The following is a 26,469-nucleotide window of genomic DNA, read 5'->3' on the forward strand; positions in this document are numbered from 1 at the left end:
TTCTCCTGTGGATTCCCTTTGGAGGCTACACATTTAGACATACACGCAACACCAAATCTTTTCTAGTTACAACGTGTTGTTTAGGAAAAACAAGATAATTTTCAAGATGCATTATTTCTTCTCGTAAATTTTAAGTATTTCTAATACGTACGTATTTTTCTTTACTCTGCAACACTGTATTTCCTTATAATGTGGTATTCTTTCATATTCTTTCAAGAAAAAACTCTCCTCTTCGTTCTCTTTTGAGGCTACACGCTTAGACATACACGCAACACCAAAGCTCTTCGAGTTACAACGTGTTGTTTAGGAAAAACAAGATAATTTCGCACGATGCGGGATTTCCTCGAAACGTGGTATTCTGACATATTTTTTGGAGAGGAAATTCTCCTGTGGGTTCTCTTTTGAGGCTACACACTTAGACATACACACAACACCAAAGCTTTTCGAGTTACAACGTTTTGTTTAGGAAAAACAATATAATTTCGCATGATGTGTTATTTCTTCTCCTAAAGTGTAAGTAGTTCTAATACGCATGTATTTGTCCTTACTCTGCAACACTGTATTTCCTTATAACGTGGTATTCTTTTTTTTTTTTTATTATTCGATATAATTTATTTACATTTCAAATGATTTCCCCTTTTCTAGCCCCCCCACTCCCCGAAAGTCCCGCAAGCCCCCTTCTCTTCCCCTGTCCTCCCACCCACCCCTTCCCACTTCCCCGTTCTGGCTTTGCTGAATACTGTTTCACTGAGTCTTTCCAGAACCAGGGGCCACTCCTCCTTTCTTCTTGTACCTCATTTGATGTGTGGATTATGTTTTGGGTATTCCAGTTTTCTAGGTTAATATCCACTTATTAGTGAGTGCATACCATGATTCACCTTTTGAGTCTGGGTTACCTCACTTAGTATGATATTCTCTAGCTCCATCCATTTGCCTAAGAATTTCATGAATTCATTGTTTCTAATGGCTGAATAGTACTCCATTGTGTAGATATACCACATTTTTTGCATCCACTCTTCTGTTGAGGGATACCTGGGTTCTTTCCAGCATCTGGCAATTACAAATAGGGCTGCTATGAACATAGTAGAACATGTATCCTTATTACATGGTGGGGAGTCTTCTGGGTATATGCCCAGGAGTGGTATAGCAGGATCTTCTGGAAGTAAGGTGCCCAGTTTTCGGAGGAACCGCCAGACTGATTTCCAGAGTGGTTGTACCAATTTGCAACCCCACCAGCAGTGGAGGAGTGTTCCTCTTTCTCCACACCCTCTCGAACACCTGCTGTCTCCTGAATTTTTAATCTTAGCCATTCTGACTGGTGTAAGATGAAATCTTAGGGTTGTTTTGATTTGCATTTCCCTAATGACTAATGAAGTTGAGCATTTTTTAAGATGCTTCTCCGCCATCCGAAGTTCTTCAGGTGAGAATTCTTTGTTTAACTCTGTACCCCATTTTTTAATAGGGTTGTTTGGTTTTCTGGAGTCTAACTTCTTGAGTTCTTTATATATATTGGATATTAGCCCTCTATCTGATGTAGGATTGGTGAAGATCTTTTCCCAATTTGTTGGTTGCCGATTTGTCCTCTTGATGGTGTCCTTTGCCTTACAGAAACTTTGTAATTTTATGAGGTCCCATTTGTCAATTCTTGCTCTTAGAGCATACGCTATTGGTGTTCTGTTCAGAAACTTTCTCCCTGTACCGATGTCCTCAAGGGTCTTCCCCAGTTTTTTTTCTATTAGCTTCAGAGTGTCTGGCTTTATGTGGAGGTCCTTGATCCATTTGGATTTGAGCTTAGTACAAGGAGACAAGGATGGATCAATTCGCATTCTTCTGCATGCTGACCTCCAGTTGAACCAGCACCATTTGTTGAAAAGGCTATCTTTTTTCCATTTGATGTTTTCAGCCTCTTTGTCGAGGATCAAGTAGCCATAGGTGTGTGGGTTCATTTCTGGATCTTCAATCCTGTTCCATTGATCCTCCTGTCTGTCACTGTACCAATACCATGCAGTTTTTAACACTATTGCTCTGTAGTATTGCTTGAGGTCAGGGATACTGATTCCCCCAGATTTCCTTTTGTTGCTGAGAATAGTTTTAGCTATCCTGGGTTTTTTGTTGTTCCAGATGAATTTGATAATTGCTCTTTCTAGCTCTGTGAAGAATTGAGTTGGGATTTTGATGGGTATTGCATTGAATCTGTATAGTGCTTTAGGCAAAATGGCCATTTTAACTATATTGATTCTGCCGATCCATGAGCATGGGAGGTTTTCCCATTTTTTGAGGTCTTCTTCCATTTCCTTCTTCAGAGTCTTGAAGTTCTTGTCATACAGATCTTTCACATGTTTGGTAAGAGTCACCCCAAGATACTTTATACTGTTTGAGGCTATTGTGAAGGGGGTCATTTCCCTAATTTCTTTCTCAGCCTGCTTATCCTTTGAGTATAGGAAGGCCACTGATTTGCTTGAGTTGACTTTATAACCTGCCACTTTGCTGAAGTTGTTTATCAGCTGTAGGAGCTCTCTAGTGGAGTTCTTTGGGTCACTTAGGTAGACGATCATGTCGTCTGCAAATAATGATAGTTTGACTTCTTCCTTTCCAATTTGTATCCCTTTGACCTCCTTATGTTGTCGAATTGCCCGAGCTAGTACCTCAAGTACAATATTGAAAAGATAAGGAGAAAGGGGGCAGCCTTGTCTGGTCCCTGATTTCAGTGGGATTGCTTCAAGTTTCTCTCCATTTAGTTTGATGCTGGCTACCGGTTTGCTGTATATTGCTTTTACTATGTTTAGGTATGGGCCTTGAATTCCTGTTCTCTCCAAGACTTTAAGCATGAAGGGATGCTGAATTTTGTCAAATGCTTTTTCAGCATCCAATGAAATGACCATGTGGTTTTGTTCTTTGAGTTTGTTTATGTAGTGGATTGTATTGATGGATTTCCGTATATTGAACCAACCCTGCATTCCTGGGATAAAGCCTACTTGATCATGGTGGATGATCGTTTTGATGTGTTCTTGGATTCGGTTGGCAAGAATTTTATTGAGTATTTTTGCATCGATGTTCATAAGGAAAATTGGTCTGAAGTTCTCTTTCTTTGTTGGATCTTTGTGTGGCTTTGGTATCAGCGTAATTGTGGCTTCGTAGAAGGAATTGGGTAGTGTTCCTTCTGTTTCTATTTTGTGGAATAGTTTGAAGAGTATTGGTGTTAACTCTTCTTTGAAGGTCTGGTAGAATTCTGCACTGAAGCCATCTGGTCCTGTGCTTTTTTTGGTTGGAAGACTTTCTATGACTCCTTCTATTTCTTTAGGCATTATGGGACTGTTTAGATGGTCTAGTTGGTCCTGATTTAATTTTGGTATTTGGTATCTGTCAAGGAAATTGTCCATTTCCTCCAGATTCTCCAGTTGTGTTGAGTATAGGCTCTTGTAGTAGGATCTGATGATTTTTTGGATTTCCTCAGTTTCCGTTGTTATATCTCCCTTTTCATTTCTAAGTTTGTTAATTTGGATACTTTCTCTGTGCCCTTTGGTCATTCTGGCTAAGGGTTTATCTATCTTGTTGATTTTCTCAAAGAACCAGCTCCTGGTATTGTTGATTTTTTGTATGGTTCTCTTTGTTTCTACTTGATTGATTTCGGCCCTGAGTTTGATGATTTCCTGCCTCCTACTCCTCCTGGGCGAAATAGCTTCTTTTTGTTCCAGGGCTTTCAGGTGTGTCATTAAGCTGGTAATGTATGCTCTCTCCATTTTCTTTTTGGAGGCACTCAGGGCTATGAGTTTTCCTCTTAGTACTGCTTTCATTGTGTCCCATAGATTTGGGTATGTTGTGTTTTCATTTTCATTGTGTTCTAAAAAGTCTTTAATTTCTTTCTTTATTTCTTCCTTGACCAAGGTATCATTGAGTAGAGTATTGTTCAGTTTCCACGTGTATGTGGGCTTTCTGTTGTTTCTGTTGCTATTGAAGACCACTTTTACTCCATAGTGATCAGATAGGAGGCATGGGATTAGTTCGATCTTCTTATATTTGTTGAGGTCTGTCTTGTGACCAATTATATGGTCGATTTTGGAGAAGGTACCATGAGGTGCTGAGAAAAAGGTATATTCTTTTGTTTTAGGATAGAATGTTCTATATATATCTGTTAAATCTAATTGGTCCAAAGCTTCAATTAGTTTCATTGTGTCCCTGTTTAGTTTCTGTTTTCCTGATCGGTCCATTGAGGAAAGTGCAGTGTTGAAGTCACCCACAATTATTGTGTTAGGTGCAATGTGTGCTTTTAGTTTTAATAAAGTTTCTTTTACAAAAGAGGGTGCCCTTACATTTGGGGCATAGATGTTCAGGATTGTCCGTTCTTCTTTTTGTATTTTTCCTTTGACCAGCAAGAAGTGTCCCTCAGGGTCTCTTTTGATGACTTTGGGTTGAAAGTCAATTTTATCTGATATTAAAATGGCTACTCCAGCTTGTTTCCTGAGACCATTTGCTTGTAAAATTGTCTTCCAGCCTTTTACTCTAAGGTAGTGTTTGTCTTTGACCCTGAGCTGTGTTTCCTGTAAGCAGCAAAATGTAGGGTCCTGTTTACGTATCCATTCAGTTAGTCTGTGTCTTTTTATTGGGGCATTAAGTCCATTGATGTTAAGAGATATTAAGGAATAGTGATTGTTACTTCCTATCATTTTTGACGTTATTTTTTAAATTTGAATGCTTAACTTCTTTTGGGTTTGATGAAAGGTTACTATCTTGCTTTTTCCAGGGTGAAGTTTCCCTCCTTGTATTGGTGTTGTCCTCCTATTATCCTTTTTAGGGCCGGGTTTGTGGATAGATATTGGGTAAACTTGGTTTTGTCATGAAATATCTTAGTTTCTCCATCTATGGTGATTGAGAGTTTTGCTGGATATAGTAGTTTTGGTTGGCATTTGTGTTCTCTTAGAGTTTGCATGAGATCTGCCCAGGACCTTCTAGCCTTCATAGTCTCAGGTGAAAAGTCTGCTGTGATTCTGATAGGTCTTCCTTTATATGTTACTTGGCCTTTTTCTCTTACTGCCTTTAGTATTCTTTCTTTGTTTAGAACATTTGGTGTTTTGATTATTATGTGACGGGAAGTATTTCTGTTCTGGTCCAGTCTGTTTGGAGTTCTGTAGGCTTCTTGTATATTCATGGGCATCTCTCTCTTTAGGTTAGGGAAGTTTTCTTCCATAATTTTATTGAAGATGTTTGCTGGCCCTTTAAGTTGTAAATCTTCACTCTCCTCTATGCCTATAATCCTTAGGTTTGGTCTTCTCATTGTGTCCTGGATTTCCTGGATATTTTGGGTTACAAGCTTTTTGCTTTTTGCATTTTCTTTAACTGTTGAGTCCATGGTTTCTATGGAATCTTCAGCATCTGAGATTCTTTCTTCTATCTCTTGTATTCTGTTGTTGATATTTGTATCTCTGTCCCCTGATTTCTTCCCAAGGCTTTCTATCTCCAAAGTTGTCTCCCTTTGAGTTTTCTTAGTTGTTTCTACTTCTGATTTTAGATCCTGGATGGTTTTGCTTAGCTCCTTCACTTGCATGTTTGTGTTTTCCTGTAATTCTTTAAGAGATTTTTGTGTTTTCTCTTTCATGAGCTCAGCCTGTTGACCAAAGTTCTCCTGTATTTCTTTAAGAGATTTTTGTGTTTCGTCTTTCATGACCTCAGCCTGTTGAGCAAAGTTCTCCTGTATTTCTTTAAGTGTTTTTTGCATTTCCTCCTTGTTGGCTTTTGTATTCTCCTGGATTTCTTTCAATGATTTTTGTGTTTCCCTTGCAAGGGCTTCTACCTTTTGATCCATTGTCTCCTGAATTTCTTTATGTATGACCTTCATGTGTTCCTGTACCAGCATCATGACCAGTGATTTTAAATCCAAATCTTGTTTTACTGGTGTGATGGGGTATCCAGGACATGTTGGTAGAGGAGAATTGGGTTCAGATGTTGCCATATTGCCTTGATTTCTGTTAGTGACGTTCCTGCGTTTGCCTTTTGCCATCTAGATCTCACTGGTGTTAGTTTATCTTGTCAGTGCTGGACTCACCAGTGCAAGCTGCCCCTTCCCAGTTGGCCTCTGGTGCACAGCTTACCTCCTGCACTGCTTGTAGACAGTGTGCTGCTGCCCAGGCTGTTCAGATCCCAAAGCAGGCACCTGAAGGCTCCCGCTGGGGCCCGCTGGATTCACTGGAGCACACTGACTTCTCCCAGCTGACCGCCCGGAAGCCCAGCTAGCCACTTGCAGGACTTGGAGATGTAATGCTGCCGCCCAGACTGATCTGGATCCGGAAGCGGAGAGAGTAGAGCTAAGGGCTTCTGCCTGAGGCCTTGCCCCAGATTGTGTCTGTGGAGCAGATGGAGCCCGTGTGCACTCCCAGGGAGTGCCGACGGTGTATGCTACTGTGACCTCCCCTGAGTTCCGCTCACTCCGCTGGGCAGCCGTTTTGCCAACCGGGCTATCGCACACAAGGTTAGCCTGGCCGCCCAGTCCCTGAGTCCAGGCAAAAGCCTGGGAGGCCAAGGTCCGAGCAAAGTTCCCCTACGGCTTTGACTGTTAATTGGGTTTGCCAGGTGACTAGGATGGCGGGCGTGTGCGCCCGCGCTCCCTGAAAGCGCCGGGAGAGTCTGCTTTGCTAACAATCGCCTGGGCGGGTTGACTCACAGATGGCCCACCAAGCCGCCCAGTTCTTGGGGTCAGTCCTGTGCCTTTTGGGGCCTGGACCCCCGCTTTGTTAGCCTTAGGCTATGCCTGTTACAGGTCTGCCCGCCTGAGCTCTCTGTCGTCCTGCAGGCAAAATGGCGGCGGCGCGCTCGCAGGCCTGGGCAAAAAACCTCCTGGTTGGGTTGGCACCCCGATGGCCCCCCGACCCGCCCAGGGCCTGGGTGCAGGCCAACGCCCGTCGGGCTCAGACCACCGCTGTGCTGGCCTCGGATTATGTTTGTGTACCTCAGTCTGTCCGATTCCTGGAGTACGGAACCAAGATGGATCCTCCTCTCCTGACTGGTGGGAGGCCAAGTTCTGAAGTGGCCTCCGTGCAGGAAAGGCGCCGCACAACTGCAGCTGCTTGCTGTCCGGCTGGTCAGCGAAGGTCAGTGGTCGTGGGCGCAGGGCCTAACTGGTCCCTGTGACGCCTTGGTTCCACTGCTGATGGCCCTTCAGCTGGAGCAGCCACTGCTGCTGCTGCTGCCGCCGCCGCCGCCGCCGCCGATCCATAACGTGGTATTCTTACATATTCTTTCGAGAGAAAACTTTCCTGTGCATTCTCTTTTGAGGCTACACACTTAGACATACAAGCAACACCAAAGCTTTTCGAGTTAAAACATGTTGTTTAGGAAAAACAAGATAATTTCACATGATGCGGGATTTCCTTAAAACGTGGTATTCTGACGTATTTTTTCGAGAGAAAACTCTCCTGTCCATTCTCTTTTGAGGCTGCATGCTTAGTCATACATGCAACACTATATCTTTTCGAGTTACATTGTGTTGTTTAGGAAAAACAAGATTATTATGCACGACACGTTATTTCTTCTAGTAAAGTCTAAGTATTTCTAATACGTACGTATTTGTCTTTACTCAGCAACACTGTATTTCCTTATAACGTGGTATTCTTACATATTCTTTCGAGAGAAAAATCTCCTGTGCATTCTCTTTTGAGGCTGCATGCTTAGACATACATGCAACACCAAAGCTTTTAGAGTTACAATGTGTTGTTTAGGAAAAACAAGATAATTTTGCATGATGCGGTATTTCCTTAAAACGTGGATTTCTGACATATTTTTTCGAGAGAAAATTCTCCTGTGGGTTCTTTTTGGAGGCTACACATTTAGACATACACGCACCACCAAATCTTTTCTAGTTACAACGTGTTGTTTAGGAAAAACAAGATAATTTTGCACGATACATTACTTCTCGTAAATTTTAAGTATTTCTAATATGTACGTATTAGTTTTTACTCTGCAACACTGTATTACGTTATAACGTGGAATTCTTACATATTCTTTTCAGAGAAAACTACCCTGTGTGTTCTCTTTTGAGTCTACATGCTTAGAAATACACGCACCACCAAATCTTTTCTAGTTACAACGTGTTGTTTAGGAAAAACAAGATAATTTTGCACGATACATTACTTCTCGTAAATTTTAAGTATTTCTAATATGTATGTATTAGTTTTTACTCTGCAACACTGTATTACGTTATAACGTGGAATTCTTACATATTCTTTTCAGAGAAAAGAACCCTGTGCGTTCTCTTTTGAGTCTACATGCTTAGAAATACACGCAACACCAAAGCTTTTCGAGTTACAACGTGTTGTTTAGGAAAAACAAGATAATTTCGGATGATGCGGTATTTCCTTAAAACGTGGAATTCTGACATATTTTTTCGAGCAAAAATTCTCCTGTGGGTTCTCTTTGGAGGCTACACATTTAGACATACACGCAACACCAAATATTTTCTAGTTACAACGTGTTGTTTAGGAAAAACAAGATAATTTTGCAGGATGCATTATTTCTTCTCGTAAATTTTAAGTATTTCTAATACGTACGTATTTGTCTTTACTCTGCAACACTGTGTTTCCTTATAACGTGGTATTCTTTCATATTCTTTCGAGAGAAAACTGTCCTCTTCGTTCTCTTTTGAGGCTACCGCTAAGACATACACGCAACACCAAAGCTTTTCGAGTTACAACGTGTTGTTTAGGAAAATCAAGATAATTTCGCACAATGCGGGATTTCCTTAAAACGTGGATTTCTGACATATTTTTTGGAGAGAAAATTCTCCTGTGGGTTCTTTTTGGAGGCTAGACATTTAGACTTACAAGCAATACCAAATCTTTTCACGTTGCAACGTGTTGTTTAGGATATACAAGATAATTTTGTACGATGCGTTATTTCTTCTCCTAAAGTTTAAGTATTTCTAATATGTACGTATTTGTCTTTACTCTGCAACACTCTATTTGCTTATAACGTGGTATTCTTACATATTCTTTCGAGAGAAAACGCTCCTTGCGTTCTCTTTTGAGGCTACACGCTTAGACATACATGCAACACCAAAGCTTTTCAAGTTACAACGTGTTGTTTAGGAAAAACAAGATAATTTCGCACAATGAGCGATTTTCATAAAACTGGGTATTCTGACATGTTTTTTCGAGAGAAAACTCTCCTGTGCGTTCTCCTTTGAGGCTAGAAGCTTAGACATACACGCAACACCAAATCTTTTCGAGTTACAACGTGTTATTTAGGAAAAACAAGATAATTATGCTCGATGCGTTATTTCTTCTCATAAAGTTTAAGTATTTCCAATATGTACGTATATGTCTTTAATATGCAACACTGTATTTCCTTGTAATGGGGTATTCTTACATATTCTTTTGAGAGAAAACTCTCTGAGGCTACATACTTAAGACATACACTCAACACCAAAGCTTTTCGAGTTACAATGTCCTGTTTAGGAAAAACAAGATAATTTCGCACGATGAGCGATTTCCTTAAAACGGGGTATTCTGACATGTTTTTTCAAGAGAAAAGTCTCCTGTGCGTTCTCTTTTGAGGCTGCACGATTAGACATACACGCAACAGCAAATCTTTTCGAGTTACAGCGTGTTGTTAAGGAAAACCAAGATAATTTCACAAGATGCGAGATTTCCTTAAAACGTGGTATTCTGACATATTTTTTCGAGAGAAAACTCTCCTGTGCATTCTCTTTTGAGGCTACAACCTTACACATACACGCAACACCAAATCTTTTCGAATTTCAACTTGTTGTTTAGGAAATACAAGATAATTTTGTAAGGAGCGTTATTTCTTCTCATAAAGTTTAAGTATTTCTAATACGTATGTATTTGTCCTTACTCTGCAACACAGTATTTCCTTGTAACGTGGTATTCTGACATATTCTTTCAAGAGAAAACTCTCCTGTGCGTTCTCTTCTGAGGCTACACACTTAGACATACACGCAACACCAAAGCTTTTTGAGTTAAAACGTGTTGTTTAGGAAAAACAAGATAATTTTGCACAATGCTGGATTTCCTTAAAATGTGGTATTCTGATGCATTCATTCGAGAGAAAACTCTCCTGTGCGTTCTCTTTTGAGGCTACACGCATAGTCATACACGCAACACCAAAGCTTTTCGAGTTACAACGTGTTGTGTAGGAAAAACAAGATAATTTCGCACGATGCTGGATTTCCTTAAAACGTGGTATTCTGACATATTTTTTCGAGAGAAAATTCTCCTGTGCATTCGGTTTTGAGGCTACATGCTTAGACATACACGCAACACCAAATCTTTTCGAGTTACAACGTGTTGTTTAGGAAATACAAGATAATTTTGCATGATGCGTTATTTCTTCTCGTAAATTTTAAGTATTTCTAATATGTACGTATTTGTCTTTATTCTGCAACACTGTATTTCCTTATAACGTAGTATTCTTGCATATTCTTTCGAGAGAAAGCTCTCCTGTGCATTCTCTTTTGAGGCTGAACTCTTACACATACACGCAACACCAAAGTTTTTCAAGTTACAATGTGTTGTTTAGGAAAAACAAGATAATTTTGCAGGATGCGGGTTTTCCGTAAAACGTGGTATTCTGACATATTTTTTCGAGAGAAAACTCTCCTGTGTGTTCTCTTTTCCGGCTACATTCTTAGACCTAGATGCAACACCAAATCTTTACGAATATCAACTTGTTGTTTAGGAAATACAAGATAATTTTTTTACGGAGCGTAATTTCTTCTCATAAAGTTTAAGTATTTCTAATAAGTACGTATTTGTCTTTACTCTGCAACACTGTATTTCCTTGTAACGTGGTATTCTGACATATGCTTTCTAGAGAAAACTCTCCTGTGCATTCTCCTCTGAGGCTACACACTTAGGCATACACACAACACCAAAGCTTTTCGAGTTAAAACGTGTTGTTTAGGAAAAAAAAAGATAATATCGCACAATGCTGGATTTCCTTAAAACTTGGTATTCTGACATATTTTTTCGAGAGAAAACTCTCCTGTGCGTTCTCTTTTGAGGCTTCACGCTTAGTCATACACTCAACACCAAATCTTTTCGAGTTACAACGTGTTGTTTAGGAAAAACAAGATAATTGTGCATGATGCGTTATTTCTTCTCGTAAAGTTTAAGTATTTCTATTATGTACGTATTTGTCCTTATTCTGCAACATTGTATTTCCTTATAACGTTGTATTCTTACATATTCTTTCGAGAGAAAACTCTCCTGTACGTTCTCTTTTGAGGCTACACGCTTATACATACACGCAACACCAAGGCCTTTCGAGTTACAACGTGTTGTTTAGGAAATACATGGTAATTTTGTACGATGCGTTATTTCTTCTCATAAAGTTTAAGTATTTCTAATATGTATGTTTTTGTCTTTACTCTGCAACACTGTATTTCCTTGTAATGTGGTATTCTTACATATTCTTTCGAGTGAAAACTCTCCTGTGCATTCTCTTTTGAGGCTACACGCTTAGACATACACGCAACACCAAAGCTTTTTGAATTACAAAGTGTTGTGTAGGAAAAACAAGATAATTTTTGCACGATGCTGGATTTCCTTAAAACGTGGTATTCTGACATTTTTTTTCGAGAGAAAACTCTCCTGTGGGTTCTCTTTTGAGGCTACACGCTTAGTCATACACTCAACACCAAATCCTTTCGAGTTAAAACGTGTTGTTTAGGAAAAACAAGATAATTTTGCATGATGCGTTATTTCTTCTCGTAAAGTTTAAGTATTTCTAATAAGTACATATTTGTCTTTACTCTGCACCACTGTATTATGTTATAACGTGGAATTCTTACATATTCTTTCGAGAGAAAACTCTCCTGTGCTTTCTCTTTTGAGGCTGCACGCTTAGTCATACAGGCAACACCAAATCTTTACGAATATCAACTTGTTGTTTAGGAAATACAAGATAATTTTGTACGGAGCGTTATTTCTTCTCATAAAGTTGAAGTATTTCTAATACGTACGTATTTGTCTTTACTTTGAAACACTGTATTTCCTTGTAACGTGGTATTCTGACATATTCTTTCGAGAGAAAACTCTCCTGTGCATTCTATTCTGAGGTTACACACTTAGGCATACACACAACACCAAAGCTTTTCGAGTTACAACGTGTTGTTTAGGAAAAACAAGATAATTTCACACGATGGGGGATTTCCTTAAAACGTGGTATTCTGACATATTTTTTTGAGAGAATACTCTCCTGTGGGTTCTCTTTGAGGATACATGTTTAGACATACATGCAACAACAAATCTTTTCGAGTTACAACGTGTTGTTTAGGAAATACAAGATAATTTTGTAGGATGTGTTATTTCTTCTCATAAAGTTTAAGTATTTCTAATATGTACGTATTTGTCTTTACTCTGCAACACTGTATTTCCTTGTAATGTGGTATTCTTACATATTCTTTCGAGTGAAAACTCTTCTGTGCATTCTCTTTTGAAGCTACACGCTTAGACATACAGGCAACACCAAAGCTTTTCGAGTTACAACGTGTTGTGTAGGAATTCAAGATAATTTCGCACGATGCTGGATTTCCTTAAAACGTGGTATTCTGACATATATTTTCGAGAGAAAATTCTCCTGTGCATTCGGTTTTGAGGCTACATGCTTAGACATACACGCAACACCAATTCTTTTCGAGTTACAACGTGTTGTTTAGGAAATACAAGATAATTTTGCACGATGCGTTATTTCTTCTCATAAAGTTTAAGTATTTCTAATATGTACGTATTTGTCTTTATTCTGCAACACTGTATTTCCTTATAACGTGGTATTCTTACATATTGTTTCGAGAGAAAACTCTCCTGTGCGTTCTCTTTTGAGGCTGCACGCTTACTCATACACGCAACACCAAATCTTTTCGAGTTACAACATGTTGTTTAGGAAATACAAGATAATTTTGCACGATGAGTTATTTCTTCTCGTAAATTTTAAGTATTTCTAATACATACGTATTTGTCTTTACTCTGCAACACTGTATTTCCATATAACGTGGTATTCTTACATATTTTTTCAAGAGAAAACTCTCCTGTGCGTTCTCTTTTGCGGCTACACAGTTAGACATACACGCAACACCAAAGTTCTTCGAGTTCCAACGTGTTGTTTAGGAAAAAGAAGGTAATTTAGCACGATGCAGTATTTCCTTAAAACGTGGTATTATGACGTATTCTTTCGAGAGAAAATTCTCCTGTAGGTTCTCTTTTGAGGCTACACGTTTAGACATACACGCAACACCAATTCCTTTCGAGTTACGTGTTTTTTTAGAAAATACAAGATAATTTTGCACGATATGTTATTTCTTCTCGTAAAGTTTAAGTATTTCTAATATGTACGTATTTGTCCTTACTCTGCAACATTGTATTTCCTTATAACGTTGTATTCTTACATATTCTTTCAAGAGAAACTCTCCTGTGCATCCTCTTTTGAGGCTACACGCTTAGACATACACGCAACACCAAAGCCTTTCGAGTTAAAACTTTTTGTTTAGGAAAAACAAGATAATTTCGCAAGATGCGTTATTTCTTCACATAAAGTTTAAGTATTTCTAATACGTACGTATTAGTCCTTACTCTGCAACACTGTATTTCCATATAACGTGGTATTCTTACATATTCTTTCGAGAGAAAACTCTCCTGTGCGTACTCTTTTGAGGCTACACAGTTAGACATACACGCAACACCAAAGCTTTTCGAGTTAAAACATGTTGTTTATGAAAAACAAGATAATTTCAAACGATGCGGGATTTCCTTAAAACGTGGTATTGTGACATATTTTTTTCGAGAGAAAACTCTCCTGTGCGTTCTCTTTTGAGGCTGCACGCTTAGACATACATGCAACACCAAAGTTTTTCGAGTTCCAACGTGTTGTTTAGGAAAAACAAGATAATTTCGCACGATGCAGGATTTCCTTAAAACGTGGTATTATGACGAATTATTTCGAGAGAAAATTCTCCTGTGGGTTCTCTTTTGAGGCTACACATTTAGACATACACGCAACAACAATTCTTTTCGAGTTCCAACGTGTTGTTTAGGAAAAACAAGATAATTTCGCACGATGCAGGATTTCCTTAAAACGTTGTAATCTTACATATTCTTTCGAGAGAAAACTCTCCTTTGCGTTCTCTTTTGAGGCTACACACTTAGACATACACGCAACACCAAAGCTTTTCGAGTTAAAACATGTTGTTTAGGAAAAACAAGATAATTTCATATGATGCGGGATTTCCTTAAAACGTGGTATTCTGACATATTCCTTCGAGAGAAAACTCTCCTGTGCGTTCTCTTTTGAGGCTTCACGCTTAGACATACACGCAACAACAAATCTTTTCGAGTTACAACGTGTTGTTTAGGAAATACAAGATAATTTTGTACGATGCTTTATTTCTTCTCGTAAAGTTTAAGTATTTCCTATACATACTTATTTGTCTGTACTCTGCAACACTGTATTTCCTTATAACGTCGTATTCTTACATATTCTTTCAAGAGAAAACTCTCCTGTGCGTATTCTTATGAGGCTACATGCTTAGACATACACACAACACCAAAGCTTTTCGAGTTACAACGTGTTGTTTATGAAAAACAAGATAATTTCGCACAATGCGGTATTTCCTTAAAACGTGGTATTCTGACATATTTTTTTCGAGATCAAGCCCTCCTGTGCGTTCTCTTTTGAGGCTAAAAGCTTAGACATACACGCAACACCAAATCTTTTTGTTTTACAACATGATGTTTAGGAAAAACTAGATAATTTTGCACGATGCGTTCTTTCTTCTTGGAAAGTTTAAGTATTTCCAAAAAGTACGTATTTGTCTTCACTCTGCAACACTGTATTTCCTTATAATGTGGTATTCTTACATATTCTTTCGAGAGAAAACTGTCCTGTGCTTTCTCTTTTGAGGCTGCATGCTTAGACAAAAATGCAACACCAAAGCTTTTCGAGTTACAACAAGTTGTTTAGGAAAAACAAGATAATTTCGCTCTATACGGGATTTTCTTAAAATGTGGTATTCTGACATATTTTTTGGATAAAAAACTCTCCTGTGCGTTCTCTTTTGAGGCTACACGCTTGGACATACACGCAACACCAAAGCTTTTCGAGTTACAACGTGTTGTTTAGGAAAAACAAGATAAGTTCACATGATGCAGGATTTCTTTAAAACGTGGTATTCTGACATATTTTTTCAAGAGAAAATTCTCCTGGGGTTCTCTTTTGAGGCTACACATTTACACATACACACAACACCAAATCTTTTCGAGTTACAACGTGTTGTTTAGGAAATACAAGATAATTTTTACGATGCATTATTTCTTCTCATAAAGTTTTAGTATTTCTAATAAGTACGTATTTGTCTTTACTTTGCAACACTGTATTTCCTTATAACGTGGTATCCTTACAAATTCTTTCGAGAGAAAACTCTCCTCTGCATTCTCCTTTTGAGGCTACTCGCTTAGACATAGTCGGAACACCAAAACTTTTCGAGTTACAACGTGTTGTTTAAGAAAAACAAGATAATTTCGCACGATGCGGGATTTCCTTAAAACATGGTATTCTGACATATTTTTTCCGAGTGAAAACTCTCCTGTGCATTCTACTTTGAGGCTACATGCTTAGACATACACGCAATACTAAAGATTTTGGAGTTACAACGTGTTGTGTAGGAAAAACAAGATAATTTCGCACGATGCTGGATTTCCTTAAAACGTGGTATTCTGACATATTTTTTCGAGAGAAAATTCTCCGGTGGGTTCTCTTTGGAGGCTACAGGTTTAGACATACACGCAACACCAAATCTTTTCGAGTTACAACGTGTTGTTTAGGAAATACAAGATAATTTTGTATGATGCGTTATTTCTTCTCATAAAATTTAAGTATTTCTAATACGTACATATTTGTCTTTACTCTGCAACACTGTATTTCCTTATAACGTGGTATTCTTACATATTCTTTCGAGAGAAAACTGTCCTGTGCGTTCATTTTTGAGGCTACACGCTTGCACATACACGCAACACCAAAGCTTTTCGAGTTACATTGTGTTTTTTAGGAAAAACATAATAATTTCGCACATTGCGGGATTTCCTTAAAACGTGGTGTTATGACATATTTTTTTGAGAGAAAATTCTCCTGTGTGTTCTCCTTTGAGGCTAACCGTTTAGACTTAAATGCAACAGCAAATCTTTTCGAGTTACAACATGTCGTTTAGGAAAAACAAGATAATTTCGCACGATGCGGGATTTCCTTAAAACGTGGTATTCTGACATATTTTTTAGGGAGAAAATTCTTCTGTCGGTTCTCTTTTGAGGCTACACATTTAGACATACACGCAACACCAAATCATTTCGAGTTACAACGTGTTGTTTAGGTAATACAAGATAATTTTGTACGATGCGTTATTTCTTCTTGTAACGTTTAAGTATTTCTAATATGTACGTATTTGTGTTTTCTCTGCAACACTGTATTTCCTTATAACGTGGTATTCTTACATATTCTTTTGAGAGAAACTCTCCTGTGCGTTTTAGTTTGAGGATACATGCTTAGACATACACGCAACACCAAAGCTTTTCTAGTTACAATGTATTGTTGAGGAAAAACAAGATAATTTCGCACGATGAGGGATTTCCTTAAAACCTGGTATTCTAACATATTTTTCGAGAGAAAATTCACCTGTGGGTTCTCTTTTGAGGCTACACGTTTAGACATACACGCAACAGCAAATCTTTTCGAGTTACAACGTGTTGTTTAGGAAATACAAGATAATTTTTTATGATGTGTTATTTCTACTAGTAAAGTTTAGGTATTTCTAATACGTATATATTTGTCTTTATTCTGCAACACTGTATTTCCTTATAACGTGGAATTCTTACATATTCTTTCGAGAGAAAACTCTCCTGTGCTTTCTCTTTTAAGGCTACACGCTTAGACATACACGCAACACCAAAGCTTTTCGATTCACAACGTGTTGCTTAGGAAAAACAAGATAATTTCGCACGATGCAGGATTTCCTTAAAACGTGGTATTTTGACATATTTTTCAAGAGAAAATTCTCCTGTGGGTTCTCTTTTGAGGCTACACGTTTAGACATACACGCAACCCCAAATCTTTTTGAGTTACAACTTGTTCTTTAGGAAATACAATATAATTTGGTAAGATGCGTTATTTATTCTCATGAAGTTTAAGTATCTCATATGTTCGTATTTGTCTTTAATCTGCAACACTGTATTTCCTTATAACGTGGTATTCTTACATATTCTTTCGAGAGAATACTCTCCTGTGCATTTTCTTTTGAGGCTACACGCTTAGGCATATAGGCAACACCAAAGCTTTTCGAGTTACCACGTGTTGTTAAGGAAAAACAAGATAATTTCGCATGATGCGGGATTTCCTTAAAACGTGGTATTCTGATTTTTTTAGAGAGAAAATTCTCCTGTGGGTTCCCTTTTGAGGCTACACGCTTAGACATACATGCAACACCAATTCTTTTCGAGTTACAACGTGTTGTTTAAGAAATACAAGATAATTTTTTACGATGCGTTATTTCTTCTCATAAATTTTAATTATTTGTAATACGTACATATTTGTCTTTACTCTGCAACACTCTATTTCCTTATAACGTGGTATTCTTACATATTCTTTCGAAAGAAAACTCTCCTGTGCATTCTCTTTTGAGGCTACACGCTTAGACATACACGCAACAACAAAGCTTTTCGAGTTAAAATTTTTTTGAGAGAAAATTCTCCGGTGGGTTCTCTTTTGAGGCTACACGTGTAGACATACAAGCAATACCAAATCTTATCGAGTTACAACGTGTTGTTTAGGAAATACAAAACAATTTTGTACGATGCATTATTTCTTCTCGTAAAGTTTAAATATTTCTAATACCTACATATTTTTCTTTACTCTGCAACAATGTATTTCCTTATAACGTGGCAATCTTACATATTCTTTTGAGAGCAAACTCTCCTGTGTGTTCTCTTTTGAGGCTACAACCTTAGACATACACGCAACACCAAAGCTTTTAGAGTTACAATGTGTTGTTTAGGAAAAACAAGATAATTTCGCACGATGTGGGATTTCCTTTAAACGTAGTATTCTGCCATGTTTTGTCGAGAGAAAATTCTCCTGTGGGTCCTCTTTTGAGGCTACACGTTTAGACATACATGCAACACCAAATCTTTTCGAGTTACAACGTGTTGTTTACGAAATACAAGATAATTTTGTACGATGCGTTATTTCTTCTCGTAAAGTTTAGGTATTTCTAATGCGTACGTATTTGTCTTTACTCTGCAACACTGTATTTCCTTATAACGTGGTATTCTTACATATTCTTTCGAGAGCAAACTCTCCTATGCGTTCTCTTTTGAGGCTACACGCTTAGACATACACGCAACACCAAAGCTATTCGAGTTACAACGTGTTGTTTAGGAAAAATCTGATAATATCGCACGATGCGGGATTTCCTTAAAACGTGGTATTCTGACATATTTTTTTCGAGCGAAAACTCTCCCGTGTGTTCTCTTTTGAGGCTACAACCTTAGACAAACACGCAACACCAAATCTCTTCGAGTTACAACGTGTCGTTTAGGAAAAACAAGATAATTTCGCCCGATGCGGGATTTCCTTAAAACGTGGTATTCTGACATATTTTTTAGAGAGAAAATTCTCCTGTCGGTTCTCTTTTGAGGCTACACGTTTAGACATACACGCAACACCAAATCATTTCGAGTTACAACGTGTTGTTTAGGTAATACAAGATAATTTTGTACGATGCGTTATTTCTTCTTGTAACGTTTAAGTATTTCTAATACGTACGTATTTGTGTTTTCTCTGCAACACTGTATTTCCTTATAACGTGGTATTCTTACATATTCTTTTGAGAGAAACTCTCCTGTGCATTTTAGTTTGAGGATACATGCTTAGATATACACGCAACACCAAAGTTTTTCTAGTTACAACTTATTGTTGAGGAAAAACAAGATAATTTCGCACGGTGAGGGATTTCCTTAAAACGTGGTATTCTGACATATTTTTCGAGAGAAAATTCACCTGTGGGTTCTCTTTTGAGGCTACACGTTTAGACATACACGCAACAGCAAATCTTTTCGAGTTACAACGTGTTGTTTAGGAAATACAAGATAATTTTTTATGATGCGTTATTTCTACTCGTAAAGTTTAAGTATTTCTAATACGTATATATTTGTCTTTACTCTGCAACACTGTATTTCCTTATAACGTGGAATTCTTACATATTCTTTCGAGAGAAAACACTCCTGTGCTTTCTCTTTCAAGGCTACACGCTTAGACATACACGCAATACCAAAGCTTTTCGAGATACAACGTGTTGTTTAGGAAAAACAAGATAATTTCGCACTATGAGGGATTTCCTTAAAACGTGGTATTCTGACATATTTTTTCAAGAGAAAACTCTCCTGTGCGTTCTCTCCTGAGGCTACATGTTCAGACATACACGCCACACCAAATCGTTACGAGTTACAACGTGTTGTTTAGGGGATACAAGATAATTTTGTACGATGCGTTATTTCTTCCGGTAAAGTTTAAGTATTCCTAATATGTACGTATTTGCCTTTACTCTGCAAAACTGTATTTCCTTGTAACGTGGTATTCTTACATATACTTGTGAGAGAAAACTCTCCTGTGCATTCTCGTTCGAGGCTACACACTTAGACATACACGCAACACCAAAGCTATTCAAGTTAAAAAATTTTGTTTAGGAAAAACAAGATAATTTCGCACGATGCAGGATTTCCTTAAAACGTGGTTTTCTGACATATTTTTTCGAGAGAAAACTCTCCTGTGCGTTCTGTTTTGAGGCTACACTCTTAGACATACATGCCACACCAAATCTTTTCGAGTTACAATGTGTTTTTTATGAAAAACAAATTAATTTTGCACGATGCGTTATATTTTCTTAACGTATGTCCAAAACGTACGTATTTGTCTTTACTCTGCAGCACTGTATTTCCTTATAACGTGGTATTTTTACGGGATTTCCTTAAAACATGATTTTCTGAAAAATTTTGACGAAAGAAAATTCTCCTATGGGTTCTCTTTTGAGGCTACACGTTTAGAAGTACACGCCACACCAATTCTTTTCGAGTTAAAACGTGTTGTTTAGGAGATACAAGCTAATTTTGTACGATGCGTTATTTCTTCTCATAAAGTGTTTCCAATACGTACGTATTTGTCTTTACTCTGCAACACTGTATTTCCTTATAATGTGGTATTCTTACATATTCTTTCGAGAGAAAACTCTCCTGTGTCTTCTGTTTTGAGGCTACACACTTAGTCCTACATGCAAAACGAAAGCTTTTCGAGTTACAACGTGTTGTTTAGGAATAACAAGATAATTTCGCACGATGCGGGATTTCCTTAAAACGTGATTTTCTGAAAAATTTTGACGAAAGAAAATTCTCCTATGGGTTCTCTTTTGAGGCGACACCTTTAGACGTACACGCCACACCAAATCGTTTCAGAGTTACAACGTGTTGTTTAGGAGATACAAGCTAATTTTGTACGATGTGTTATTTCTTCTCTTAAAGTGTTTCCAATAAGTACCTATTTGTCTTTATTCTGCAACACTGTATTTCCTTATAACGTGGTATTCCTACGTATTCTTTCGAGAGAAAACTCTCCTGTGCCTTCTCTTTTGAGGCTACACACTTAGACATACACGCAACACAAAAGCTTTTCGAGTTACATCGTGTTGTTTAGGAATAACTAGATAATTTCGCCCGATGCGGGATTTCCTTAAAACGTGATTTTCTGAAATATTTTGACGAAAGAAAATTCTCCTATGGGTTCTCTTTTGAGGCTACACGTTTAGACGTACACGCCACACCAATTCTTTTCAAGTTACAACGTGTTGTTTAGGAGATACAAGCTAATTTTGTATGATGCGTTATTTCTTCTCGTAAAGTGTTTCCAATACATACGTATTTGTCTTTACTCTGCAAAACTGTATTTCCTTATAATGTGGTATTCTTACATATTCTTTCGAGAGAAAACTCTCCTGTGCCTTCTCTTTTGAGGCTACACACTTAGACCTACACGCAACTCGAAAGCTTTTCGAGTTGCAACGTGTTCTTTAGGAATAACAAGATAATTTCGCACGATGCGGGATTTCCTTAAAACCTGATTTTCTGAAAAATTTTGACGAAAGGAAATTCTCCTATGGGTTCTCTCTTGAGGCTACACCTTTAGATGTACACGCCACACCAAATCTTTTCGAGTCACAACGTATTGTTTAGGAGATACAAGCTAATTTTGTACGATGCGTTATTTCTTCTCCTAAAGTGTTTCCAATATGTACGTATTTGTCTTTACTCTGCAACACTGTATTTCCTTATAACCTGGTATTCCTACATATTCTTTCAAAAGAAAACTCTCCTGTGCCTTCTCTTTTGAGGCTACACACTTAGACATACACGCAACACGAAAGCTTTTCGAGTAACAACGTGTTGTTTAGGAATAACTAGATAATTTCGCCCGATGCGGGATTTCCTTAAAACGTGATTTTCTGAAAAATTTTGATGAAAGAAAATCTCCTATGGGTTCTCTTTTGAGGCTACACGTTTAGAAGTACACGCCACACCAATTCTTTTCGAGTTACAACGTGTTGTTTAGGAGATACAAGTCAATTTGTTACGATGCGTTATTTCATCTCGTAAAGTGTTTCCAATACGTACGTATTTGTCTTTACTCTGCAACACTGTATTTCCTTAATAACGTGGTATTCCTACATATTCTTTCAAGAGAAAACTCTCCTGTGCCTTCTCTTTTGAGGCTACACACTTAGACATACACGCAACACGAAAGCTTTTCGAGTTACAACGTGTTGTTTAGGAATAACAAGATAATTTCGCCCGATGCGGGATTTCCTTAAAACGTGATTTTCTGAAAAATTTTGACGAAAGAAAATTCTCCTATGGGTTCTCTTTTGAGGCTACACGTTTAGAAGTACACGCCACACCAATTCTTTTTGAGTTACAACGTGTTGTTTAGGAGACACAAGTCAATTTGTTACGATGCGTTATTTCTTCTCGTAAAGTATTTCCAAGACGTACGTATTTGTCTTTACTCTGCAACACTGTCTTTGCTTATAATGTGGTATTCTTATATATTCTTTCGAGAGAAAACTCTCCTGTGCCTTCTTTTTTGAGGCTACACACTTATACATACATGCAACACGAAAGCTTTTCGAGTTACAACGTGTTGTTTAGGAATAACAAGATAATTTTGCACGATGTGGGATTTCCTTAAAACGTGATTTTCTGAAAAATTTTGAGGAAAGAAAATTCTCCTATGGGTTCTCTTTTGAGGCTATACCTTTAGACGTACATGCCACACCAATTCTTTTTGAGTTACAACGTGTTGTTTAGGAGATACAAGCTAATTTTGTATGATGCGTTATTTCTTCTCGTAAAGTGTTTCCAATACGTACTTATTTGTCTTTACTCTGCAAAACTGCATTTCCTTATAATGTGGTATCCTTACATATTCTTTCGAGAGAAAACTCTCCTGTGCCTTCTCTTTTGAGGCTACACACTTAGACATACACGCAACAGGAAAGCTTTTCGAGTTAAAACGTGTTGTTTAGGAATAACAAGATAATTTTGCACGATGAGGGATGTCCTTAAAACGTGATTTTCTGAAAAATTTTGACGGAAGAAAATTCTTCTATGGGTTCTCTTTTGAGGCTACACGTTTAGAGGTACACGCCACACCAATTTTTTTCAAGTTACAACGTGTTGTTTAGGAGATACAAGCTAATTTTGTACGATGCGTTATTTCTTCTCCTAAAGTGTTTCCAATAAGCACGTATTTGTCTTTACTGTGCAAAACTGTATTTCCTTATAATGTGGTATTCTTACATATTCTTTCGAGAGAAAACTCTCCTGTGCCTTCTCTTTTGAGGATACACACTTAGAAATACACGCAACACGAAAGCTTTTCGAGTTACAACGTGTTGTTTGGGAATAACAAAATAATTTCGCAGGATGCGGGATTTCCTTAAAACGTGATTTTCTGAAAAATTTTGACGAAAGAAAATTCTCCTATGGGTTCTCTTTTGAGGCTACACGTTTAGACGTACAGGCCACACCAATTCTTTCTGAGTTACAACGTGTTGTTTAGGAGATAAAAGCTAATTTTGTACGATGCGTTATTTCTTCTCGTAAAGTGTTTCCAATACGTACTTATTTGACTTTACTCTGCAAAACTGTATTTCCTTATAATGTGGTATTCTTACATATTCTTTCGAGAGAAAACTCTCCTGTGCCTTCTCTTTTGAGGCTACACACTTAGACATACACGCAACACAAAAGCTTTTCAAGTTACAATGTGTTGTGTAGGAAAAACAAGATACTTGCGCACGATGCGGGATTTCCTTAAAACGTGATTTTTGAAAAATTTTGACGAAAGAAAATTCTCCTATGGGTTCTCTTTTGAGGCTACACCTTTCGACGTACACGCCACACCATTTTTTTTTCGAGTTACAACGTGCTGTTTAGGAGATACAAGCTAATTTTGTACGATGCGTTATTTCTTCTCGTAAACTGTTTCCAATACGTACGTATTTGTCTTTACTCTGCAAAACTGTATTTCCTTATAATGTGGTATTCTTACATATTCTTTCGAGAGAAAACTCTCCTGTGCCTTCTTTTTTGAGGGTACACACTTAGACATATACGCAACAGGAAAGCTTTTCGAGTTACAAAGTGTTGTTTGGGAATAACAAGATAATTTCGCACGATGTGGGATTTCCTTAAAACGTGATTTTCTGAAAAATTTTGACGAAAGAAAATTCTCCTATGGGTTCTCTTTTCAGGCTACACGTGTAGACATACACGCCACACCAATTCTTTTCGTGTTACAACGTGTTCTTTAGGAGATACAAGCTAATTTTGTATGATGCGTTATTTCTTCTCGTAAAGTGTTTCCAATAGGTACGTATTTGACTTTACTCTGCAAAACTGTATTTCCTTATAATGTGGTATTCTTTCATATTCTTTCGAGAGAAAACTCTCCTGTGCCTTCTCTTTTGAGGCTACACACTTAGACATACACGCAACACGAAAGCTTTTCGAGTTAAAACATGTTGTTTAGGAATAACAAGATAATTTCTCCCGATGCGGGATTTCCTTAAAACGTGATTTTCTGAAAAATTTTGATGAAAGAAAATTCTCCTATGGGTTCTCTTTTGAGGCTACACGTTTAGATGTACACGCCACACCAATTCTTTTCGAGTTACAACGTGTTGTTTAGGAGATACAAGCTAATTTGTACGATGCGTTATTTCTTCTCATAAAGTGTTTCCAATACATACATATTTGTGTTTACTCTGCAACACTGTATTTCTTATAACTTGGTATTCCTACATATTCTTTCCAAAGAAAACTCTCCTGTGCCTTCTCTTTTGAGGCTACACACTTAGACATACACGCAACACGAAAGCTTTTCGAGTTACAACATGTTGTTTAGGAATAACAAGATAATTTCGCCCGATGCGGGATTTCCTTAAAACGTTATTTTTGAAAAATTTTGACAAAAGAAAATTATCCTATGGGTTCTCTTTTGAGGCGACACCTTTAGACGTACACGCCACACCAAATCGTTTCGAGTTACAACGTGTTGTTTAGGAGATACAAGCTAATTTTGTACGATGCGTTATTTCTTCTCGTAAAGTGTTTCCAATACGTACGTATTTGTCTTTATTCTGAAACACTGTATTTCCTTGTAACGTGGTATTCCTACATATTCTTTCGAGAGAAAACTCTCCTGTGCCTTCTCTTTTGAGGCTACACACTTAGACATACACGCTACACGAAAGCTTTTCGAGTTACAACGTGTTGTTTAGGAAAAACAAGATAATTTCGCCCGATGCGGGATTTCCTTTAAACGTGATTTTCTGAAAAATTTTGACGAAAGAAAATTCTCCTATGGGTTCTCTTGTGAGGCTACACCTTAGACGTACATGCCACACCAAATCATTTCGAGTTACAACGTGTTGTTCAGGAGATACAAGCTAATTTTGTACGATGCGTTATTTCTTCTCCTAAAGTGTTTCCAATACATACGTATTTGTCTTTATTCTGCAACACTGTATTTCCTTATAACGTGGTATTCCTACATATTCTTTCGAGAGAAAACTCTCCTGTGCCTTCTCTTTTGAGGCTACACACTTAGACATACACGCAACACGAAAGCCTTTCGAGTTACTACGTGTTGTTTGGGAATAACAAGATAATTTCGCACGATGCGGGATTTCCTTAAAACGTGATTTCTGAAAAATTTTGACGAAAGAAAATTCTCCTATGGGTTCTCTTTTGAGGCTACCCGTTTAGACGTACACGCCACACCAATTATTTTCGAGTTACAACGTGTTGTTTAGGAGATACAAGCTAATTTGGTAAGATGCGTTATTTCACTCGTAAAGTGTTTCCAATATGTACGTATTTGTCTTTACTCTGCAACACTGTATTTCCTTATAATGTAGTATTCTTACATATTCTTTCAAGAGAAAACTCTCCTGTGCCTTCTTTTTTGAGGCTACACACTTAGGCATACACACAACACGAAAGCTTTTCGAGTTACAACGTGTAGTTTAGGAATAACAAGATAATTTCGCACGATGCGGGATTTCCTTAAAACGTGATTTTTGAAAAATTTTGACGAAAGAAAATTCTCCTATGGGTTCTCTTTTGAGGCTACACCTTTCGACGTACACGCCACACCATTTTTTTTCGAGTTACAACGTGCTGTTTAGGAGATACAAGCTAATTTTGTACGATGCGTTATTTCTTCTCGTAAACTGTTTCCAATACGTACGTATTTGTCTTTATTCTGCAAAACTGTATTTCCTTATAATGTGGTATTCTTACATATTCTTTCGAGAGAAAACTCTCCTGTGCCTTCTCTTTTGAGGGTACACACTTAGACATATACGCAACAGGAAAGCTTTTCGAGTTACAAAGTGTTGTTTGGGAATAACAAGATAATTTCGCACGATGTGGGATTTCCTTAAAACGTGATTTTCTGAAAAATTTTGACGAAAGAAAATTCTCCTATGGGTTCTCTTTTCAGGCTACACGTGTAGACATACACGCCACACCAATTCTTTTCGTGTTACAACGTGTTCTTTAGGAGATACAAGCTAATTTTGTATGATGCGTTATTTCTTCTCGTAAAGTGTTTCCAATAGGTACGTATTTGACTTTACTCTGCAAAACTGTATTTCCTTATAATGTGGTATTCTTACATATTCCTTCGGGAGAAAACTCTCCTGTGCCTTCTCTTTTGAGGCTACACACTTAGACATACACGCAACACGAAAGCATTTCGAGTTACAACGTGTTGTTTAGGAATAACAAGATAATTTCGCACGATGCGGGATTTCCTTAAAACATGATTTTCTGAAAAATTTTGACGAAAGAAAATTCTCCTATGGGT

Source organism: Apodemus sylvaticus, chromosome 13, assembly GCF_947179515.1.
Source record: "Apodemus sylvaticus chromosome 13, mApoSyl1.1, whole genome shotgun sequence".
Classification (NCBI taxonomy): Eukaryota; Metazoa; Chordata; class Mammalia; order Rodentia; family Muridae; genus Apodemus; species Apodemus sylvaticus.